The 24,393-nt window shown below is 37.5% G+C and overlaps 1 protein-coding gene and 1 long non-coding RNA gene across 3 annotated transcripts in view; both read right to left on the bottom strand.

Moving 5' to 3' along the window:
• Positions 1–24,393, bottom strand: part of Ube2h (ubiquitin conjugating enzyme E2 H) — a 152,183-nt gene that overhangs the window by 73,330 nt on the left and 54,460 nt on the right. The gene's annotated exons all lie outside the window — the stretch shown is intronic.
• Positions 1–24,393, bottom strand: part of LOC134474144 (uncharacterized) — a 55,033-nt gene that overhangs the window by 13,193 nt on the left and 17,447 nt on the right. The window contains exon 2 of the long non-coding RNA XR_010044788.1: positions 1–24,393. This exon is cut by the window's left edge and continues 13,193 nt beyond it. This is a non-coding gene — a long non-coding RNA (uncharacterized LOC134474144).

Raw genomic sequence — 24,393 nt, 5'->3', positions numbered from 1 at the left:
AGAAAGGTTAAGGGCCTTACCTCAAATCCTCAACGGAATGGGTGGTAGAAGGAGGTCTGACTTCAGAGGCTCTGCAATTAATTAACTATAATCCCATAAGGTTACCTACTCAAAGGAAGGTAACATCTCTAAGAACAGATTCTAAAAACAAGAACTCAGATCCCCGCCTCTTTCTCCTCTGGAGCTCAGTGCAAGTCTTACAACCCAGATTGCTATAAAGCCATCAACTGCACCATCAGGTTGGCTAACAAAATCAGCACAAGGTACATGACATCTCTGAGAGCAAAACATCACCTCACAAATCAAGTTATAAGCAACTCCCTCCCCTAAATGCATGGAAGCCCACACAAGATATAAAAAGACCTCTATAAATCAGATTTTATAGTATTGTACTCTAATGGGTCATATAATAACAGTGAAGAAAGAATAAACTCTCACTTCAAACTGACTCTGGCTTCAACTTATGACAGTAATTTATTTTCTCTGAGCCCACTCCTTGGATGAAATATGGTCACTTTGCTTATCACCCAGTCAGGGGAATGACCAACCAGTTGTTCAGCATCAAAGCTCCTGAATCTAACATTCTGAGTTTATTTTTTAGCTCTACAATTTAATTGACATAGGACTGGATCCCAACACTCAGATTTCTCATCTGTAAAGCAATGAAAATAGTATCTATTATCACTTGGGAAGACATCTAACATGCTTAAAAAAAAAAAAAAAAGCAAGGCCAGGGCCAGGCCTAGTGGCATAGTGTCTGCCTGGCAATGAAAGGTTATGAATTTGATTCCTGACACAAAAATGAAAAATGGAAGAACAACAAAAGAATGAAAGAAAAAGCCAGGTGTGGTGGCTCATGCTTGTAAATTCCAGCACTTGGGAGTCTGAGGCAGGAAGATCGTTACCAGTTCAAGACTAGCCTGGGCTACAAACTGAGTTCAAGGCCAGCTTGAACTACATGGCAAGATCCTGTCTCAAAAAGACAAAAAAGGGGGGCTGGGGATTTAGCTCAGCGGTATAAGTGCCTGCCTTGGAAGTGTGCGGTCGTGAGTTCGATCCCTGGTACCGATAAAAAATGAGAAAGACAAAAAAGGAGCTGCGGATTTAGCTCAATGGCATCAGCGCCTGCCTGGCAAGCATGAATTCAATCACGAGTACAAAAAAAGAGAGAGAGAGAAAAGGACAGTCAGACAGAAAAAAGAAAGCAGTGCTCAGCATGGTATGCACTCCATGTCAGTTGTTACTTCTATCAATAACGTTATTACTATCTGGCTCAGAGGAGGCAGTTTAAGAAGTATTTTATCAGTTTAAGCCATATACAAATGACAATTTCCAACCCCTCTAGACTTTGGTTTTTAGGGGAACCCTATCTTTCTCTGAGACTGTGAGAGCAATTTACATGGCTTTGAAGGAGTGCTAGAAGCACACTTCCAGAGATGAGAGCCACTACTTTGGCTCTTGTTAAATGGTGAGAAGGGTGCTTCATTTGCTGCTTCAATTTTTAAAATACATACTAAATAATGCAACTGGAGCGTTCAGGCAAACAACATCTTTAACCTCCAGAACAGAACACCCTATTCCCCCCACCTCATCCCCACAGTTTTCAGAGTACCAGGAAGAAACACTGAGACAGAAAGGCATCCATTTAGCAGACAACTCTTTGTAAAACAGCCTGTCTACAGGTGTGGCCAAAGCACAAGCAAACAGGCTTGCTTATACAGTGCAGACCCTAATTACGCCTGTCTTGCAAAAAATGTTCCCACCATCCCAGTATGCAGTTGCCTTTGAGATCCACTCCCATCTTAAAAGCAATTAAACTGCTGAATTCCACAGATCATTCTTTCAAGCATTAATTCAGGATATGTAAACAAGCCAAAGAAGATGCAAAGACAATCTATAATTAAAACTTAAGTCAGGCACAGTACATGTCTGTAATCCTAGCACTTGGGAGACTAACTCATGCAGGCTGATTACCACAAGTTCAAGGCCAACCTGAACTACATAGTCAGTTTGAGGCTAGCCTGAGGTACACAGGGAGACCCTGTCTCAAAACTCCATCAATCAATTGATCAATGTTTTTTGCCTTTACCAGCCTCCTAAATCTATCCACCTAAAATGTTTTTCACATCAATTTCAATTATTTTTTCCTTTTTTTTTTTTTTTTTTTTTGAGACAGTCTCTAGGCAGCCCAGGCTGACCTAGCTTGCCATCCTCCTGTCTCAGCCTCCTGAATGCTACAATTATAGGCATGCACCACCATACCTACCTCTCAAATTTAATTATTAAAAGCAAGACAAGAAAAAAATCCATAGGCAGGCATGGTGGTGCATGTCTGTAATCCCAGTACTCAAGAGGCTGAGGCAGGAGGATCACCATGAGTTTGAGGCCAGCCTGGACAATATGGTAAGACTCCATCTCCAAAAAACAAAACAAAACAACAACAACAACAACAACAAAAAAACGTAAAACAAACAAAACCCTATGACTCTCAGAAGATCTTTCAGATGCATTTTAAACTTTCAGATGGCTCATATTCCTGTATCTGTAAATTTTTCTTCAAATGATTTCAGTTTTTCATAGGTGGATAATTACACTCATTCCAGGACTCTAATACCATGAATGCAGTTTTTGGCTTTATAACTGGCTTAACATAGAAGTCCTCTGGCGTTAAACACACTCAATTCAAGGGATATCAAAAAATCAAGACTGTCTCTATAGACTTTAAATTTGCTTTACATTTCTGAGCTATTTAAAATAGAATATGTGCAAGTGAGTAGTTGTGTTATTTTCCCACTTTAAAAAAAATATTTTTTGTCTGTAGTAAAGGTCTAACTAAATTTTTTTAAAAATCTGCATTAAAGAACCAAATCCAGAACTAAAGACATTCATTCTAGCACTTTGTAATAACTAGTTCAGATTTACAAGTTCTACTTTTGTTCTTCAAGTGAAGAGGAAGGCAAACAGCTTTTCTGTTTTAGATTTCATTTCTGGAAACAGAAGTAGAAGTAATGTTTCAAGGTTACACAGTACTTTAGAACATCCTGTCCGCTTGCCTAAATGCATTCTGAGCATGCTCACAGCTAATGGCCAAACCACCTGCAAAAGTCGCATTTGCTTAGTCTCACATGTTGCCTACAAATTCAACATTGTGCTGTTTCCTTTTGTTTATTTTACAACAGTCACCTTGATCCAATTGATCAAGCCAACTTCTGCTGCCAAGGTATTAGTAAGAATACATTTGCTAAAATCAGAAGTTAAATTAAAAAAACTTCATTCCTCACCATGAGGACATACATTATTAACATCTGTACGCCTCCTCCTAATATGTATGTATGTATGTGCACTTATATAAAAGTATGTGCATGATGGAGTTGAGGACAAGTAATAGAAAAGAATGAGGCCATGTCAACACGGTGGGGGGGATGCGGTTGAGAAGGGCTAAGAAAGGGATGTTGGGCAAGACAAGCTTCTGTCTAGTTCTTTTAATACCAAACAGGTTCTTTCTCAGTGAAAGGTCTTCCTGGATTAAGTCTAAAATTAATAAAAGCCTCTTTTATAGAGATATGAAGGAAATATCAAGTAGCTAGAAAAGACAATTGCAATCTTGAACTGAAAGACTAAAAATCTAATCTACCTGTCCAGGATTCTCCAGAGGTAGAGCTACATAGTTCAGTAGTAGATTGCTTATCTACCATGCTAGAGGCCCAGGAATCAATCCTTAGCAACACACACACAATGTAATGCTCAGTTGCCTCAGCATCTCAATCAACAAATCTTTAAAAACACTTCTTAAAACCAACAGAAGTGTGACACTTGTTACCAAGAGCTGATGCCAAACACGTGCACACTTACAAATGCTTACTACTCTGTGCTATACATTTAATACTCATTGCTTTTGTTTTGTTTTGTTTTGTTTTTGTCTTTTGTCTCAGCATCTCTTGAGAACACTCATTGATTTTAAAACACCAAAAATTTCCAAAACCCAACTCTTTCCAGCTTGGGTCTCCTAAAACTGCTTCTACTAAATTAAGTGCTGATAGGCCTCAACTTTCATACCTTGAAGTAACACAAACACTCCTGTTAAAAAGGACTAGCTGGGTGTGGTGGCATACATCTGTAACCCAGCTACTTGGAAAACTGAGGTAGGAAGATCTAAGTCCAAGGCCAGCCCAGGCAACTTAATGAGACTGCCTCAAAATAAAACTTTTGTGTGGGCATGTAACTCTGTGGTACTGTCTAGTCCTTATTTAGCAGGCAAGTACTGTCTAGTGCTTACTTAGTAGGCAAGAGGCCCTGGATTAAAAACAAGAAGAAGAAAAAGGGAAGGAAGATAGGAGGATAGAAGAGGAGCAGCTTAAGGACACCAAAAGCAGCAAGAAATTCAAAGAACATTTGCTATCACCATCTATACACACACACACAGAACTGATTAAGAGGCATTCTGGCTTATAAAAGGAAGTTCTATATTTGTATTTGCTATGATGTTTCAAAAATAAGACAAAGATTGAAAATATCTTTACAAAGATTATCCAAAAATACAAATTCTTAAAATTACCACTCCTATTATAAAACTACACCTATTTCTACATGGTAAAAGGAAACACTGTGAAGACCATATGTTGTCCCACTTAACACTAAGGCACATGGATGAGAGAGTGCAAATGTATTGTGTACAAGGCCACAGTTCATTCCATCTTCCCACTAAGGTAGCAAACTACCAACTCCCAATTCAAAGGAAAAATAATTTCCATCTACCTGTTTCAGAAAAGCAGTAATAAATAGCAGTATGTCAGCAAGTTTGAATTGAAATTTCATGTTTGTCCATTATTTTAAATACCAGAATCCATTTCTAAACTGGGGGAGGGGGTGAACCTGCTCTCCTAGTCGTATCTCACTTAAAACTTTTAACCACCTCTCTCTGGGTCCCTGCAGCTGCCTACCTCTACAGTCTCTTCTCTGCTTAGCCTCGTCCTCATCCATCTCAGGGCTCTGCATAGTCACTAACACTCAAATACCTTAAATGATGTGGTTTTACTGTCATCTTTGCCTACTTCCTCTTTCTACAATGTCCTTCAAATCCAAAATGCTTACTCATCTTTTTAAAAAAAATTTTTTTAAATTTTATTTTAAAGAGAATAAAACCAAGCAAAATAAAACAAAAAGTTGGTGCCCTGTGTGGGCTGATGAGAAAAGCCAGGTGCCAGCCCTCTCCTGGGAGTCGGCACCATAGGTGGACTGCAGAGGGGAGGACAAGAAGTTGTCAACGAGAAGGGAAGATCTCCTGTGACTCATCTTTCAAAACAAAAGTCAGGCTTCATCTTTCTCAACAGCTCCATTTCCTCAAGTGAGATGAACATCATTTGCTTCTGGGTCCCTTTGGCATTCATAGATTGACAAAATCCATCTCTCCTAGAATGCAAGTTTCCTAGAGTAGAAAAGCCATGTCTTGCTCCTCTTGGTGGCATCTTTACTGCCTTGCAAAGGGTCTGACACAGAAAAGACACTAAAAAAAATTTGATTAGAACACAAAACATTAGGATACCATTTTATATCCAGCAGATGGGTAAATACTGGAAAAGTCGACAAGTGTTGGCCTAACAGACTCATGTGTTGTTCACATCATTGTAAATTTCAACCAGTTTCAAGGGTGATTTTTTTTTCTTCTCTAGTCAAGTTGAAAATATGTTCTATTAAGACTAGCAATTCCAAGCCAGGTGGCACACATTTATAATTCCAGCACTCAGAATTACAAGGTCGAACTCAGCCTGGGTAACTTGGTAACTTAAGGAGACTCCATTTCAAAAATGCTGGGGATGGGGCTGGGGATTTAGCTCGGCGGCTTAAGCGCCTGCCTTGCAAGCAGGCAGTCGTGAGTTCAATCCCTGGTACCAATAAAAAGGAAAAAGACAAAAAACAAAAAACAAAACAAAAAATGCTGTACAAAGGTCACATAAAATCAATCTGCTTTAAATTCGCCTAGTTCACTATTGTCAAATGACCATATGTATTATTAGGGGTGGACAGTAACCATTAACGTGTTCTGGCAATTATACTGGGCATAATGGTACATACCCATAACCCAGTCACTCAAGAGACTGAAGCAAGAATCACAAGATGAGCCTGGGCACTTCTGATCCTATCTCAAAATAACAAATAATACGGCAGAGGATTTGGCTCAGCGACATTAGCACCTGCCTGGCAAGCAGAAGGTTGCAAGTTTGATCCCTGGTGCCCCAAAAAACCCAAACCAAAACAAATAATAAAGGCTAGGGGTATTGCTTAGTGTGCATGTGCAAGGCCAGGTTCAGTCCCCATTATGGCAAAAGATTGTGGTATTAATAGTTCCAAATCAACATATATTCCACACAGTTTCTTTTTTTGTTTTAAAGCCAATCCTGAAGTACTCATGTATCAGATTCTGTGCTAACCACCAGACATCACAATTTCACCTATAGTATGATAACCCTCTGTGGCAAGTAGCATTTTTCTATTAAAGACTGTCTCCGGTCTTTAATCTTAAGGTTCCAATTTTACTCACCATTCCACATTTTTTATAGGCAGAAAAATTGACATCTACTTCACAATATTTTTGTTTCCCTTTTTTGAGACATGTTATTGCTACATAGTTCAGGATAGCTTTGATCTCTATACCTGACTACTCATTGCTGGCCTCAAACTCACTCTTGCCTCAGCCTCCCAAGTGCTGGGATTACAGGTGGGATTTGCCACCAAGCCTAGCTCGTTAAGATTTTAATATGGGTACAAAGCAAAAGGATTCTTTCCTCATCATGCAGTTAACACAATCAAACTATTCCAAATACAATTTATATTTTACTATAATTTTATCCTATCTCTATAGTTGGAGTAAAATAAACTTACCTGTAACAAATATCCACCTGGGCTCCTTTTGGTTACTCTGCTTTAAAAATGAATCAACTCAATATAGGTCCACTTCAAGTACATCCCACAGAAATTGCTAGTTTAAAAAAAAATGCAACTATAACTACAACCTTAAACTGTGATATAAAAGCTGACTACATATTAGAATGTATGAAAACTTTTTCCCACTAGGATACCAAGGATTTTAAAGCAATTTTTTGTGTTTTTTCTTTTTAGCCTCATGCTAGATTGTTTAAGGAGTAAGAATGTGTTTCTTCCTGTGAAAATAACTATACTAAAAATATCACCATTTGGACATTTCCTGTAGGAATGTTTCATGACATAAATGGAATTACTACTTGTTGGTGTGATAATGGTAGGTACTGTGATTATATAGGAAAAGTTTTTACTCTTGGAGATGCACTTTAAAGTAACTAGGTTCAAATGTCATGATATTTCAACTTACTCAAATGATTCAACTGAAAATATACATAATAAAGCAAATATAGCAAAAACATTGAGTCCACGCGGTGAGAAGGGATATAGGTATACATTATTCTATTTTTTCCGTATTTATGGAGTATCTGGGGTTTTTCACAGTGAACTGGAAAAAAACTTTCTACTCAGTATTTTTTCAGCAGGTAATTTAGTAAAATCATTATGCAATTCAATCTGAATTATCTTTTTTTTTCCTTTCCAGCGCTGGTGATTGAACCCACAGAACCCAGTAAGGCAAGTAAGCCTTACTGATGCCAAGTGAGTCTGCAACTGTGTTGCATGCTCAGCTTTTCTTTTGTTTTGGGGGGGCTTTTTTGACAGCTTAAGTTGCCCAGGTTGGCCTCAAACTTGTGATCTTCCTGCTTCTACCTTTCAAGCAGCTGAGATTACAGTCATGTAATACTGCAGGTGGCTTTCCCTGCTTCCCTAAGTTTGGTTTTACCATAAAAATGAGGCAACTGCTGGCCATGGTGGCATACACCTGTAATCCTAGCACTTGGGAGAATGAGGCAAGAAGATTGGCATGAGTTCAAGGCCAGCCTGAACTACAAAGCAAGACTGTCTCAAACAAACATGGTAACTAAATGAAAAAGATCTACAATGCAGCCTACTACTGTGTTTTAACCGGTGAATTCTATCAACATAAGATTTGGTTCTGAAATATTACTCAGAACTTAAAGCACCCCTCTCTTACTATTGAAAAGTTGAAACAATTTTTTGTGTGACTAGAATTTATACATTAATATACAGTATAAAAAAACTCTGACTTTCTTAATCAAAAAATTTCAAAACAAGTTGAGCCACCCTAATCTGAAAATACAAAATGCCTAAGGCTGCTAGTCTGAACATCTATTAAGAGGATAACAATATACAATATAGCAACTATGGGGTATTTCCTTCTTTTGCTTTTGAAATCCAACATTGTTCTATTTTGTTTAGTCCTGTTTTATTTGATGTTCTGTTTGATTTTATTATGTCTGATGGTATGGACAGCAATTTTGAAGATAACAAGAGGCATTATGATAGCCACTGTTGATTTCCTATTATCCTGTTTAAAAGTCCTGTATTGCTTTCATTGTTTGATTCCTGGTACAAAACAAAATTTTTAGGGCAATCAAGAAGCCATATTTCCCACCTTCTATTGCAGTTCAGGTTAGTCAGCTATCATTTCTCACCCAAGATTATCGGCACAATTTGTAGGGAAAGATATGCAGAAAAGTTTCTAAAATGATAGGTGTGCAAGCCAGGCATCATGGAGTCTACTTGTAATCCAGCACTCTGGGAGGCTGAGACAAGAGGATCTCAAGTTCCAAGGCCAGCTTGAGCAACTCAGTGACTTGGCAAGACACTTTCTAAATAAATGAATGAATAGGCTGGGGATGTAGCTAATGCAAAGGCCTTGAGTTCTTAGTATAACTAAGAAGGAAAAGGAGAAAAATGATGATTGTACAGAAGATGCCACCTCATTCTCTTTCTTTCCCTTCTACATGAAGCCTTCATGTGACATAGGAGCAGCACTTCAGGACGAACACCAAAATGAGCAGATATTCAGCCTGCCCTTCTCTGCCTGCATACTTACTTTCTATTGTAGCCACATTATTTCTGAACTTCTGCTAGAAGCACTGTAATTCCTAGGTAAACTATGAACTATATCCTAAAAGCATTCATGTACCTTTTCACACAAACTTCAAAACAAATTATAGGCATTTTTTCAATTAGAAGACCAAAGCAAAGACAGAAGCAAATCCCAATTTGTGATGGTGATTTTACAGCATTTTACTTCTTCAAACACAGCACATTATCTGAGAAAGTATATGCATTTCAAAATACTATCTTAAGCCTTCTCTTGTAACATGTCACTACTCTGTTCATTTTCCCTATCAATGGCACCGGCCATTGATCAGGTTTCAACAATCTCTGTGGAGAAATTCTTTCCCAAGAGCCTTCTTTGGTTAATGGATGAGAAACTGCCTATCTGGAAAAACATCAGACCTGCAGAGAGTCCCCAACAGTAGAAAACGCCAAAAGCTCAGCCTGTTCACCTTACAGCATCTCACACAACCTTGGTCACAAAGGATACACTCTAGTACAATTAATTACACAGCTACTTATAATGACTGTTCACATCCCTGGATCTTTTCATCAAGCCCTGCGACTGCTCACCTCCTACTTGTAGGTGTCCACCTCTGTCTTTGTAACATTTAGCTTCTTCCAGCCAGGCATAATGCTGCATGGTCTACGATCCCAATACTCAGGAGGCTAAGGCAGACACATCTTTGCGAGTTTGAGACCAGCCTGGTCTACAAAGTGAGCTCAAGCCAAGCCTGAACTACACAGTGAGGCCTGGCCTCAAAAAAAAAATTAGCTTTTCCCATAAAGCCTTTCCTAAAAGATCTGACTCATTTTTCCAAGGAAGGCTCTTTTCCTACCTTAAACTTATTTTTAGGAATGCCTACACTATTTAGTAATACTTCATATCTCCATATTATGGTCCAATTCTTTTTTACAAAGAATAAAACAAAGCTAAGCATAGTGGCAGACACATGCAGTCCCAGCACTTGAGAGGCTGAGGCAGGAGGATCACCATGAGTTGGAGGCTAGCTAGGTTCGATAGTGAGCACAAGGCCAGTCTGAACTACATAGCTAATCCCTGTTTCAACAATAAATAAATAAATATCAAAACAAACCAGTAACATCTTTAAATAGACTTACTGGAAAGATTTTTTTTTTTTAAAAAAAGATGAAAACTATACGATTAAATAGAAAACCAGTAATCCTATGACATGGGATTCTGAAGCAGAAACAATAGAAGTTCAAGGACAGCTCTGACTATATAGTAAGACTCTGTTTCAAAAACAACAAAAAAGGTAAACAGAGAAGTAGCTTTTATTATGAAAAACAAGAGATAGGTTTAAAAGCTTATATAGGGCCCAGGATTTAGCTCAGCGGCATAAGCGTCTGCCTTGCAAGCTCGAGGTCATGAGTTCAATCCCCGGCACCAAAATAAATTAATAAGTAAATAAATGCATGTCTGTATAATAGACGCCTGGTCAAAATAAAGGTAACTGCTTACGAATGGAATATTCCAAAAGCAGCTCACTGTCAATTTCCCAGAGTAAATTCAGCACCTGATGAAGAAAAACAACTAATGCAGCATATCCTGTAGCTACAAATTGAACTGCAATCCAATGTTCCCTTCTCTCAACATAAAAGATACTTATTTCATTACATGTACAACACACCATCATTTTATGACACAAGGAAGAAAAAAGCTACATCAAAGTGACTCACCACCAATTTTAAAACATCTCAATTTCAAAGATGTTAAAATGTAGAAAAAACTATCTTGAGAATTTAGAAAATACAATGCGAATGTGACACTGTTTACTAGGTGAAAAATGCTTGTCAGCAGGGCATGGTGGCACACGCCTATAATCCCAGCACTCAGGAGGCCGAGGCAGGAAGACTATTGCCAAGTTTTAAGACCAGACAGGGCTACAAAGCAAGCTCAAGGCCAACCTAAACTGCACAGTCTCAAAAAGACCAAAAAAAAAAAAGATTCTCATCTTTTATATAACACCACCATGTTTTCTCCTAGGTTCAATGTGTATTTTCATCATTTACTATACAATTCAATCTAATTCAAATATTTTATTAAAGAATCTGTAATAGTCTAGACATTATGTTTTTTTTTTTTTTTTTTGTCTTTTTCTTTTTTTATCGGTACCGGGGATCGAACTCACGACTGCCTGCTTGCAAGGCAGGTGCTTATGCCACTGAGCTAAATCCCCAGCCCCTAGACATTATGTTGAGCACAATTAAAGCAACTCACAGACTTTACCACCACCTGACAACTCAACACTTTATAGAGTAATGCCTGTCAAACTTCTAGTCTCACTAGCCTGTACATGATCACTAAAACTCAGGATCTTAAAGAGCTTTATATATGTTGTACTTGTCAATATTTACCACTTTAGCAATTAAAATATTACTTTACTAAAAAGTAATAAGACCTACCTCAGTGGAAGAGTGCTTACCTAGTAGGAGCAATACCCCACATATCACTCACATGCATGCACACTCACAAAAAGTAACAGCAAAGTTTACACTTCTGAACATCTTTTTGTTTTGTTTTTTGGGTTTGCACCTGGAATTGAACTCAGGACCTTTCACATGCTAGATGGGCACTATGCCACTGACCTATAACCCTAGCCAACTTAGGTCATTTTTTATCAAAAACAATCATTTCCAAAACAAAAACAATTCAGTGCCAAGTGCATATGTATGATGTCAGGTACTGAGGAGGCAGAGGCCAGGAGGATATTAAATTCAAGGCTAGCCTGGGCAACCTAGTGAGAGCCTCTCTCAAAAAAGAAAAAAAAAAAAAAAAAAAAAGACTAGGGATATAATTCTGTGGTGGAGTGCTTTCCTAGCAGACACAAGGTCCTGCACTCAATCCTCAATACCAGCAAGAAAAAGAATAAACTACAAAGTGGCATCTTTCCCCCGATCATTCTTTAAATCTCTTCAATACACAGCTAATGAAAAAATTCTCATGTTTTTATATTCAATCTGGTGAAATGTTTTAAAAATACAGTTAAAAAGAGTATTTTGATAGACTTTTCTGGACATACTTTGTTACCATCATGCCAAAATTTGCTAAAGTTCAGTGTTCTATCTTGTATTTTGTATGAGTCTTTTGCCCAAGTATCATAACCTATCACACACTGGCCATTAGGAAAATAATGGTTCACTGACTTACACGTATCTTCCCAATAGTGACACATTTCATTGTACAAAATCAAAAAACATGTCCTAAGTGTCTATTACAAAACTGGCATGTACATGGTGGCAAGACCTAAGTTCTCCAAAATCCTAATTTTTCATTAAAGTTCAAATTTTCTCACTAAAAGCATATACTATCAACTGTCAGTTTTCCTTGAAGCAACAGGTTAGTTAATTCAGTTTTTGAGAAAATGTCCACCAAAAAAGCATGATTTAATAACCATAATCACAATTACAAATACAAATGTCATTTTCTTTTTCTGTCTTTTGAGACAGGGTCTCACTATGTAGTTCAGGCTGGCCTTGAGCTGTGTAGCCCAAACTGGTCATAAACTTTGAATGATCCTCCTGCCTCAGCCTCCCAAGTGCTGGGATTACAGGAATGCCAAATGTGATCTTCAAGCCTGGCAAAGTGACAAATGCCTATAATCTCAGCACTTTGGGAGAGTGAAGCAGGAGGATCTCAAGTTCAAACCCAGTTTGAACAATTTACTTAGTGAGACCCTGTCTCAAAATAAAAAATAGACTGAATGTGGCAGTTACAGCCCCCAGTGCAAGGCTGAAAGAAGAGAAGCAATGCAGTATCAAGGCTGGCCTGAACTACTACTCAGGGAGATCCTGTCTCAATACAAATAAATAAGTAAATAAAACTACCAAATTAAAAACAGGTGGACATGTGGATTCCGTGCAAAGGCCATGGGGTCAATTTGTTGGAAACCACCACTTAAGTTTCAGTGTGCAGCAAAGGTGCATCCCGTTTCACAGCACAGAATAGTAAATACATACACCCAAGGCTCAAAAGTTTATCTTTTTTTTTTTTTTTGTCTTTTTCGGTTTTTTATCGGTAACAGGGATTGAATTCATAACCGCCTGCTTGTAAGGCAGGCGCTTATGCCACTGAGCTAAATCCTCAGCCCCAAGTTCATTATCTTTTAACCCTTATTAAAGACAGGCTCCCCTGAAACTGTCTTTTTAAAATTAAGTATGTGGTGGGAAAGAATACAGAAACTACTAACATGGCCTTAGGCATTCACAGTAAGGCATTCAAAGAGTTTAAACATGATTGATTTTGCACTGACAGTATAAATGTCAATACAGACAAAAAGGCAAAAATGGTGTTTAGTTACTGTGAAACAAGTTCCAACCTCATAGTCTCCAGGAAAGGTCGTGGATGCACCTTAGCTGCAGGTTCCATCCGCAGCACATGCACACAAATTAGAAACTGACAATCAGTCTTAGAAACCATTTGTAAGTGGCACTTAGTAAGATGAGTACTGGACGACTATGGGACACAAATGCAGGTGTTACACATGGAAGGATGATCACTGTTCATGAAAAGGCAAATGGCAGCTGCACTGCAGAGAACTGTCCACATTATCTGTAAAAGATTTGCCCCTCTTTAGCATAACTTCCACACTGTTTCTTTCTTTTGGGGGAGGGAGTGATTGAAACAGGGTCTCACTATGTAATGCAGAGTGGCCTTGAACTATGTAGCCCAGCCTAGCCTGGAACTTGTGGCAACCCTCCTGCCTCAGCCTCCTGAACGCTGGAATTTCAAGCTTATACCACCACTACCCCTAGTGCTGTTTCAAACACCAGTCTGAGAATGACCCAAAGACTTGAGGACAACTCTGTAATATGTAATTTCTCCTAGGTCTCATTTAAAAGGTGTTTCCTTAACACCTGCAACACATTCAGAGCTAACTGTGCACTCTAAGGGATGAAAGTGTAAGCAGTCCTGGTCAGCTCCAGATGTTGAGAGAGACACTATCATCTCAGCACTTCCAACAGACCTACAAGGTCAGGTTTTTCAATCCCCAAAAAACAACCCTTAACATCTCAGAGCAAGGATGCTCAAAAATGAATGTGAAATATAAATAAAATTACATTATACAAGAAAGATGAAGGGAAAATACAGGCTGAATTAAATACAGAATGGACCACCAATACAAAACCTACCTACTTGCTACTAAGACTTTTTGGTTGTTGTTTTTAAAGTCAATGGTAGATCTGGAAAAGATATTTTTATATTTCAAAACCTTTAAAAGAGAAGCTTTTTATACTATAAAAACAGTACTCTTAATCTAGACTCAAATCTCTCACTATGTATTAAAATAAAAGCAAAATGGACCATAGGCTAGGCATGACTGGCGCATGCCTATAATCCCAGGAATTAGGAGACATCAGGAGACTGAGACAATGAATTCAAAACCAGCCTGGACTACATAGAGAGCTCAATGCCAGCTTGCACTACAATGCACAATCTTGTTCAAAAAATGGATGAAAGACTTAGGTATTAAAACACTCTGCTGGAAGATAAAATAGGTAAAACTTGAAGACAGGAGCATAGGAAAGGACTTTCTGAACAGAATTCTAATTGCACAAAATAACATCTAGCTTAAACAAATAAGATATCAAATTAAAAGGCATCCCATACCAAAGGAAACAACCAACAGAGTAAAAAGACAACCTACAGAATGGGGGAAAATGTTTTTATCAGCTATCCCTCAAACAAAAAACGAGTAGGATATATACAGAAATTCAGGGCCAGGGATTTAGTTCAGTGGCATAAGTGCCTGCCTGGCAAGTGCGAGGTCATGAATTCAATCCCCAGTTCCAAAGAAAGAAAAGAAAAGAAAAGGAGAGGAGAGGGGAGGGGAGGGGAGGGGAGGAGGGGAGGGGAGGGGAGAGAAAAGAAAGCAAGCAATTCAAAACATTACATTTCCACATTTCCCCTCAATGAACAACTCAGTCAAAAGAACAGGTAGGGCCAAGGATTCAGCTCAGAGGCACAGCACCCGCCTGAGTTTGATTCCCAGGAGAAAAAAATAATAATAACTGGAAATTGAGATAAATAAACACTTCTCAGAAGTACACAGGCCAATTAATACATGAGAGAATATTCAACATCTCTGGTCACTACAGAAATGGAAAAACAATACTGAGATTATATCTTAGTCCCAAAAGAATGGCTATCATCAAGAAATCTAATAGCAAATGCCAGTGAGGCTATGGAGGAACAGTAACTCTTTTACATTGTTGGTGGGAAGATAAATTAGTAAAAATTCTATGGAAATCAATATGGAGGATCCTTTTAAAAAACTAAAAATAAAGGATAGAGGAATGGAGGAAAAAAGGAAGAAAAAAGTTACAAATTCTCTATGATGAATGTCATCATTATGTATATCTAAAGTGTACCAATAAAATTTGACTGGGAAAAAAATTAAAAATACAAATTCCATTTGACCCAGCTATTTTCTTCTAGGTACAGTATCCTCCCAAGAGTTAAGGACATCATGTTTCAGTGATACATGAATATCTATGTTTATAGCAGCACAACTCAAAACAGCTAAATCTACAGCCTATATGTCCATCAACAGATGAACAGAATAGGAAAATGTGGTATTTAAACAATGAAGTACTACTCTGTCATAAAGACGGATAACTTTGAATCATTTGTAGGAAAAAAGATGCACCTTAAGACCATAATGTTAGGTGAAAAAGACACATAAATACTACGCTTAAATACTACATAGTTTCTCTTACACAAAAAACCCCAAGTACAAATAATTTAACAAGCAAAATAAAAGATAGCTAACAGGGAACAGGGAAATGGAAAGGCACCAAGTGATAAAGAGGAAGGGAGGTGAGGGGATGTAAAAATAATTCAGATATTACCTACATGTACCAGCTCCACACAATGAATGTAATCATGTACTGCAAGCATGTACTAATAAAAATATTAACTTTAAAACTATATTCTTATGTATAAAAATGATTTTATTTTAAAAGTTAACACTGCTTTTTGAGAGTTCTACCTCTGTTCACTGAAACTGGCCCAAAAGGGCAAAGGAAGGAACAGCATCAGAGAATCAGCTAAATGCTTTCCCAGTTACCACGCCTGTTAAAATGGTCTTGAAAGTCACACAATCGACACTTAGCATTTTTATGACATCCAAGTGCTGTACTGTTTAAACCCAGAGGTGCAAAAATGCACCCTCAGAACTTCTAAATCAATAAACAGCTGGTTATATACACTTCTAACTTATAGACTACACAGAAACACAGGTGTCCTAATGAATAATTTTTTTATGCCCGGTTGTGAATAAAATCTTATTGTCCTTTATTGTATCAAATTAGAGTTTATTGCCACAATAGCCATACTGTTATCATTAACATTCCACTCCCACCCCTGAAAATAAATTCAATTTCCAATCTTTAAGAAGTAAGTACTAGACAGGTGTGGTGGTGCTTGCCTATAATCCCCGCACTCGGATCACTGTGAGTTCAAGGCCTGCCTGGGTGCAAGGCTGGCCTGAACTGCACAGTGAAACACTGTCTCAAAAAGACAAAAAAAAAAAAAAAAAAAACAGGTAAGTACTTTGAGCCAGGCATAGTGGCACATATAGTGGCACATGCTTGTAATCCCAGCACTTGAGAGGCTGAGGCAGCAGGATTACCTTAAATTCCAGGTCAGTTTGGGCTACGTAAGTGAGTTCAAGGCCAGCGTGATCTACAAAGAAAGACCCTGTCTCAAAGGAGTCACTAAAAGAGAGACTGAGACTGAGAGAGACTTTGACTTAGCTTTTTAGCAACCAAACCAAATAGGTTTGACTAAATTTAATATCTCATTATATTTTTCCAGTAACTTCACTTACCTAATAGTACCTACTAAAATATACTCTGCTCCAGAAAACAAGAGACTCTGGCCAGGCCTGGTGGTACATAACTATAAATTCAAGTTACTTGGGAAACAGGCAGAAGGATTGCAAATTCAAGTCCCACCTGGACAACCTAGCCAAACCTTGTGTCAAAATAAAATAAAATGTGATAAGGATGCAGCTCAGTGGTGGACTGCTTTCCTAGGAAACACGAGGCCCCTGGGTTTAGTCCCCAGTTCCGTAAAATAAAAAGGAAAACAGAAATGACTCCACTCTAGTTACTTTAAGATTCTGCTCATATAAGAAAATCAGGCCAAGTATGGTACTATATACTTGTAATCTCAACCCTTTAGAGGCTGAGGCAGGAAAACTGCCACAAGTTTAGGCCAAAGCGAGATACACTACATGGCGAGACCCTGTCTCAAAAAAATTGTTTCTAGAAAGGAGAAAATGGGGAAAAAACAACAAAAATAAAAATACAGCAAACATGGGCTGGGGATTCAGTTCAGCAGCATAAGCGCCTGCTTTGCAAGCGTGTGGTTGGGAGTTCGATCCCTGGTACCGATAAAAAAAAAAAAAAAAAAAAAAAAAACCCAGCAAACATTTTATACATTTTCTTATTAAAATGAGTAATTTTGACTGCCTAGAAAATTCTGGAGTTAAGAAAACATACACTAGCTGGGCGTGATGATTCACACCTGTAATCCCAGCACTCGGGAGGCTGAGGCAGGAGGATCATTTCAAGCTTGAGACCAGCCTAGGCTACAAAGTGAGCTCAAGGCCAGCCTAAACTGCATAGACAGACCCTGTTGCAAAAAGACAAAAAAAGAAAAAGAAAAAGTACACTAAACTGGCATTGTGGTACACACCTATTGCTGCAGGTACTCCAAAAGCTGAGGCAAAAAAAAAAAAAAAGCTAAGACAAAAAGATGACTTTAGCTTAGGCATTACATGCAGCCTGGGCAACACACCAACATCCTACCCAAAAAAAGAAAAAGAAAATTGAAAGAATAAAATATAAAAATAAATTTTTTAATTGAAGTTCTACCTAGCCAATCTCACACATAATGACTGAACTTCTAGCTAAAACTACCAGTTACCATTTAAATCAACATTTTCACTTAAAATACAAGTACAACTGCTTTAAAAAAAAAAAAAAAAAAAAAAGATCAAAACAGTGGAAAATACATTTTGGGGGGGTGAGATTTTTTGAGACAGGGTCTCTCTCTATATAGTACAGGCTAGTCTTGAACTCAGCCACCTGAGCATTGAGATTACAGGCCAGGTGTATGTACACCATGATGCCCAGCTAAAAGTATACTCTTATAAGAGAATCAAGTTCTGTGCGCAAAAATAATGAGCCTTCATTAGAATCAGTAACTGATAAGAATATATTCTGCTCTACTAAAAGATGATTATATAACTAAAAATAGTAAGATACACAGAACGTAACAGCATTTATCACTATACCACCCCCAAGTCTCTGTCTGGTCTATAACTCTTCCAGATTACTATATAAATCTTTGAGTTATGAGGGAACTAACTAATAACCTCTGCAACTCATTCTAAATCTGTATCCATCTCCACGTACTACATGTCTAAACACAGACAAATGTGTAAATCAAATTGGTCATGCTATTCCCCTAAATTGTGCTCTTAAATCACACCCTCATCTTGGAAACAACCTAAGTGTCCATCAACTGAGGAACGGATAAAAAAGTTGTGCTATTTTTATACAATGGAGTACTACTCAGCTATAAAGAATGATAACATTGAGGTATTTATAAATAAATGGGCACAGCTTGAGACCATACTCATAAGCGAAATAAATCAAACTCACAAGTATAAATACCGAATAGCTTTCCTAGTGCAAGAAATGCTAAGAATACATAAAAGTATGTGGTAATCATGATTCCCTATTATATTGTTTTGAAGCCTTATAATGTTTTCATTCATTAATTGGAACAATTTTATTCTGCATTGTCTGATTTTACTGTTTGTGATGGTATGAACAGTTACTTGGAAGAAAACAAGACATTATAATAGCTAGTGCTGATTTAATATCAGCTTGTTTTGTTTTGTCTTTTTTCCTTTTTATCGGTACCAGGGATGGAACTCATGACTGCCTGCTTGCAAGGCAGGTGCTTATGCCACTGAGCTAAATCCCCAGCCCCAATATCAGCTTGTTTTGAAGTCCCATCAAGCTTTTGTTCTTCTGTCTCCATCGGTTTTACCATGTTGTATCTTAGTGGATATTATATGTGATATAAACAAAATTTTTTTATAGACGAGATAATATAGAAACCATTGTTCATTTTCTGTTAGTTGGTTCTAAATATCCTGTAATACTTTCATCCTCTTGAATGGTTTTACACTATCTTGTTATATTTGATGCTATAGTATATGAAGGTATACTCAAATATTTCAAGGAAAGAGACACTAATGTAACTACTGTTATGTCAGGTTATCTTGTGGTGAAACACTATGTTGCTTAAATTGTTCAGTTCTGACCTGTGTTATGTCCTTTTAGCTTACTCGCCTTTATTTTTAAATTTTAAAAAATCACATCATTTATACCACATTTCCTTTCAAAAAAGCTGTATCAATTTGCACTTCATTCACAATCAAATGTAACTTCTGTATAAAAGCCACTAGTGACTAAAAGTAATCCACTGGTAAGTTATAATCAAAAGTCAAAACCAATTATCTAGTTGACCATGGGGTAATTCAGCACTTGGAAAGCTGAGGCAGGAGAATTGCAAGCTTAAGGTCAGCCTGAATTACACTACTGCTTCCAAGACAGCCTAGACTACTGAGACCCTGGACTTACTGAGACCCTGTCCCAGAGACAGACAGAGACACACACACACACACACACACACACACTTTATCCATGAGGAGGAGAAAGGAGAAAATTTTGATTCATGGAGACTAAATTAGGGAAGGGAAATTCTGGTTGTGCTACTGCCTGACAAAGTGACTACAGATAACAATAGAGTACTATGCATTTCAAAAAGCCAGAAGAAAGGATTTTGAATGTTTTCATCCTACATTAAATGATAGATATTTGAAGAAACATATATTTAACCTAATTTAAACATTACACAGTCTAGACATTATAGTGTAGTGAAACATCTTTCTCCATTAATCTGCACAATTTGTTTCCATGTATCAGTAAAATTAATTTTAAAATTACTTCCTCTCTAAGAGGGGAGCTGACTTGCCACTGGTCCCTTGGAATGTGGGCTAGTCTTAAGTGATGCGCTGCCAGTGAGCAGAGTTCAGAAGGGAAAACAGTAACTGTACAACGAAGAAAACTAGCAAACTCTCAAGGTCAGTAACACCAATGGATATTGGGAACTTGTTGAAATGAGGCCAAGAGGGGTACTTCATATGTTAGCCTCCCCCAAATTCTACAATGCAGTATGTAAAATCTTCACCTCATTATTATGAGATCTAATCATGAAGGGGGTAGGGCAATCAGAAAACCCTGAAAAAGTAAAAACAAACCTCTCCTCCTTTGAAGACGGAGGGGGAGAGGAGGAGAGGGCAGGGGAAGACAAGACAAAAGGAATACAAGGAATGGGCAGAAAGTATCCGACCAGTATTTCAAAATATGTCAAGGTCATGTAAGACAAGACTGTGAATAAGCAAAAACAAATTTCTCCTCCTTGTAAAAAGGAGGGGATGGGGAGGGGAGGGGGAAAGGAGAAGGGATGGGGAGGACACACAAAATCAATGGGCTTAAAGTGTCTGACTAGTATTTCAAAATATATCAAGGTCATATAAGACAAGAACGAGACACCATTGCAGACTGGAGAAGACTAAGGAAACAGGATAACTAAAAGCAAGGTAGAATCATGAATTTAATTCTAGAACAGAATACATGTGGCATGAAAAAAACAGGTGAAATCTTAAGAGGCTGGAGTTTACACTAACAGGCTAATGTTGGTTTCTTAGTTTTGACAAATGTATCACAGTCATAAAATAGGTAAATGAAACTGGCTGAAGTACAGGAACAAAATAGTATAAAACTGATCAGAACAGAGAAATGAAGGCATTACAGGCCTTGAAAACCAGACAATAGGAAAATTAACAATGGCTGCCATAATGTCTCTTGCTCTCTTCAAAAGACCTGCCACACCGTCATGTATGTTGAAATTAAACAATACAGAACAGACTAAAACCACTCTGAACAAAGAACAGAAGCGTTACTGAAACAGATTTCACAGCATAACAATATGGAATCAGCAATGGATACCATGTATGTTTTTCTTCAAAGTAGCTGTTCATTGCATCACACATAACAATCAATTCTCATAAACTGTTTAGGAGATGTTCTACACACATATAAGCCAATACATGTATATCTATCCTTTCTACATTAGAGGGAAAAACAAAACAAAAACCAGATTACTAGAAAAATAAGAAACAAAAAAGACACATAAATAAATAGAGCAATGATGACACAGGCCTTCAAAACAAGATGGTAGGAATATAACTAAGATAGTTATTTTACAGTGTGATCTTCAAGAGCTCCTAAGGTCACTAGACACAAACATGCAAAATTATTCCAATCCTATGAATATTAACTGCTTTGTTCTATCATCTTATATAGAATTTGTGGCACAATCATCTTGGCTATCCTAAGTGTGTTTATATAAATGTACTTTTTTTTCTTTTCCCTTTCTCTTTTTCCTTTTCCCTGAGATATTATTTTTTCCCCCTTTGAGCAGACTCTTATGCTTTCACTGTATTTATTGAGGATTTTGTATCGTATGTACTCTTACCATTTCTTATAATAGGAAGACAATGGTATTTACTCATGTGAGTTTTATTTATTTCACTTATAAGTATGGTCTCAAGTTGCATACACTTACTTAGAAATATCTCAATGTGATCATTCTTTATAGATGAGTAGTACTCCATTGTATAAAAATACCATACCTTTTTTATCCATTCCCATTCCAACTTTTAAAAGAGCAACTTTTTAATATATGCTTAACCATCTTAAGACTAAATTAAAATTACCTTAACAAAACCAAAGCTGGCTCACTATAGACAAGCGTTCAAACAACACTAAAGATGCAACTAAACAGCTAAGGAGATAGTTCAGTGGCACAAGAGGCCTGCCTAGCAAGTGCAAGGCCCTGAGTTCACTTCCTAGTTAAAAAAAAAAAAGATGCAACTAAGGCCCAGGGTGGCGGCACACACCTGTAGTCCCAGCACTCAGGAAGCTAAGACAGAAGGACTACAACTACAAATTCAAAGGCAGCTGGGACTATATAGCAAGACCCTGTCTCAAAAAAAGAAAGAAAGGGGACTGGGGATTTAGCTCAGCGGCATAAGGACCTGCCTTGCAAGCAGGCAGTCGTGAGTTCAATCCCTGGTACCGATAAAAAAGGAAAAAGACAAAAAAAAAGAAAAAGAAAAACCAAAAAATACAATTCAATACATCACCTAATTTATTGAAAACATATTCTAAAACATATCATATCAAAACTACATAATTTTCCTTATCATCTGATATTCAAATATGATTAAGGCATTATTAGGTCATGTTTTAATTCTAGTTTTCACAAAAATGGCCTAACTCATAAAACTAATTTTAGTCATATATAATGAGTAGACTAATTTTAACCTTGACCTCTATTTTTTTTTTTTTTTTTTGTCTTTTTCTTTTTTATCGGTACCAGGGATCAAACTCACAACTGCCTGCTTGCAAGTCAGGTGCTTATGCCACTAAGCTAAATCCCCAGCCCCGACCTCTATTTTTTTATCAATAAAAATGAAGTTACTAGAGCTTATTCTCCTAATCTGACCCAGTAAAGCCAAGCATTACAGTTTCTAACTGCTACTAAAAGTCAAAGTAATAGAGCCTATGGAGAATATAATCATTAACTTCCACTCTAAAAGCCTTTATACTCAGAAAGCAACCACTGTATTGTGATACTATTATCGGCAGCCCAGGCTTCTTACAAGTATAAAAACACGCTAAAATCTACATGAGCATAAGACCTACTAAAATTTAACTCTAAATGAGATGTCATCAGAACATCAGAGCTGACAAAACATTTTAAGAATGACATTTAAGAAATAAAACAGCCAGAACCAGCAGACTAAAATCATTACATTTTATGCCATTCATTCAAATGAGTAGTAGGTCTCCAATTTAAAAGCATACAAATCACCAGACATGGTGATGTCTGTAATCTCAGCACTCAGGAGGCTGAGGTACAAGGATTGCTGTGGGCCAGGGATTTGGCTCAATGGCATAAGCGCCTGCCTTACAAACTCAAGGTCGTGAGTTCGATCCCCAGTACCAGAAAAAAAAAAAAAAAAGGAAGACTGCTGTTGAGTTCCAGGTCACTGAGCTACAAAATGAGTTGAAGGCCAGCCTGAATTCCACAGTGAACCCTACTGCAAAAAGCAATAAATAATTAATTAATATTTAAAAGCATAAAGTCATATACTAATTTCTGACTATATAAAACAGATTCTATTTCTCATTAAACTGAAAGACCTGTGTATCAATTAAATTAATCCAGCCACTGGTGGCACATGTCTGTAATCCCAGCACTTACCTATAATCTCAGCACTTGGGAGGCTGAGACAGGAGGACTGCTGCAGAGTTTAAGGCCAACTTAGACTACATAGTAAATTCAAGGCCAGCCTGAAATGGCAAGACCCTTTCTCAAAACAAAAGACAAAACAAAACAAAAAAATAACCCAGTTCAACAGCTTTAAGTACATACACAAGGTCACCAAAAAAAGGAAGAATAACAGCTAGGAATATCTCAGTGGCAGACTGCCTAGCACAGAGCAAGGCCTGAGGTCACTCCTCAACACAGCTGAAAAGAACATAAACACAAGTAGACAAAGTATTTCATAAGCCATTTTTCAATTATAAGGTGCAAAAGGGTTAAAACTTAAGTCCAGGAATTAGCTCTATTAGGAACAGGAGGTTATTTCCTTCCACTTTGCCTAGAAGGGTGAGAAGGAACTCAGGTGACGGAGACCTCGAGGTTTCCGACTTTAAAGACTAAAAGAACAGAGCTGGTAGCCTCTAAATCTCACAGACTCTATAAAACTAATTTAGAAACAAGAAATTCTTCAGCAGCAAATGAAGCTGAGGACCTCTAAGGAATATCAACATATAATTCAGGTACCAAGTTCCACTATGTCTGAATTCATGGACATAGTTCAAGTGGAATTTAAGGCTTCATTCACATGCTGTTTTCACATTGAAAAGATAAATATCAAAAGTAATAAACTACTATATATATATATATATATATATATATTTTTTTTTTTTTTTAAGCTTAAGCAAGTTCAAATTTGCTGTTAATTGCCAAACTGTACTAAATATAACAGATCAAGCATACTTTTCAAACTCTTAAGAAAAAATGTGTTGGCTGTCCTATTGCTTTTAATTCAGCTTGAACATAAAATACTGTGAAGGATCCAGGCACATTTTCTGTCCGAAGATGTGTGGGGCCAGGTGTGGTGGCACATGCCTGTCATCACCACTGAGTTCAAGGCCAGCCTGGGCTACCCAGTGACACCTTGT

This window comes from Cavia porcellus, unplaced genomic scaffold (assembly GCF_034190915.1).
Source record: "Cavia porcellus strain 051 isolate PalLab524CR breed Dunkin Hartley unplaced genomic scaffold, mCavPor4.1 scaffold_2, whole genome shotgun sequence".
Lineage (NCBI taxonomy): Eukaryota > Metazoa > Chordata > Mammalia > Rodentia > Caviidae > Cavia > Cavia porcellus.
This window is presented reverse-complemented; position numbering and strand designations above follow the sequence as displayed.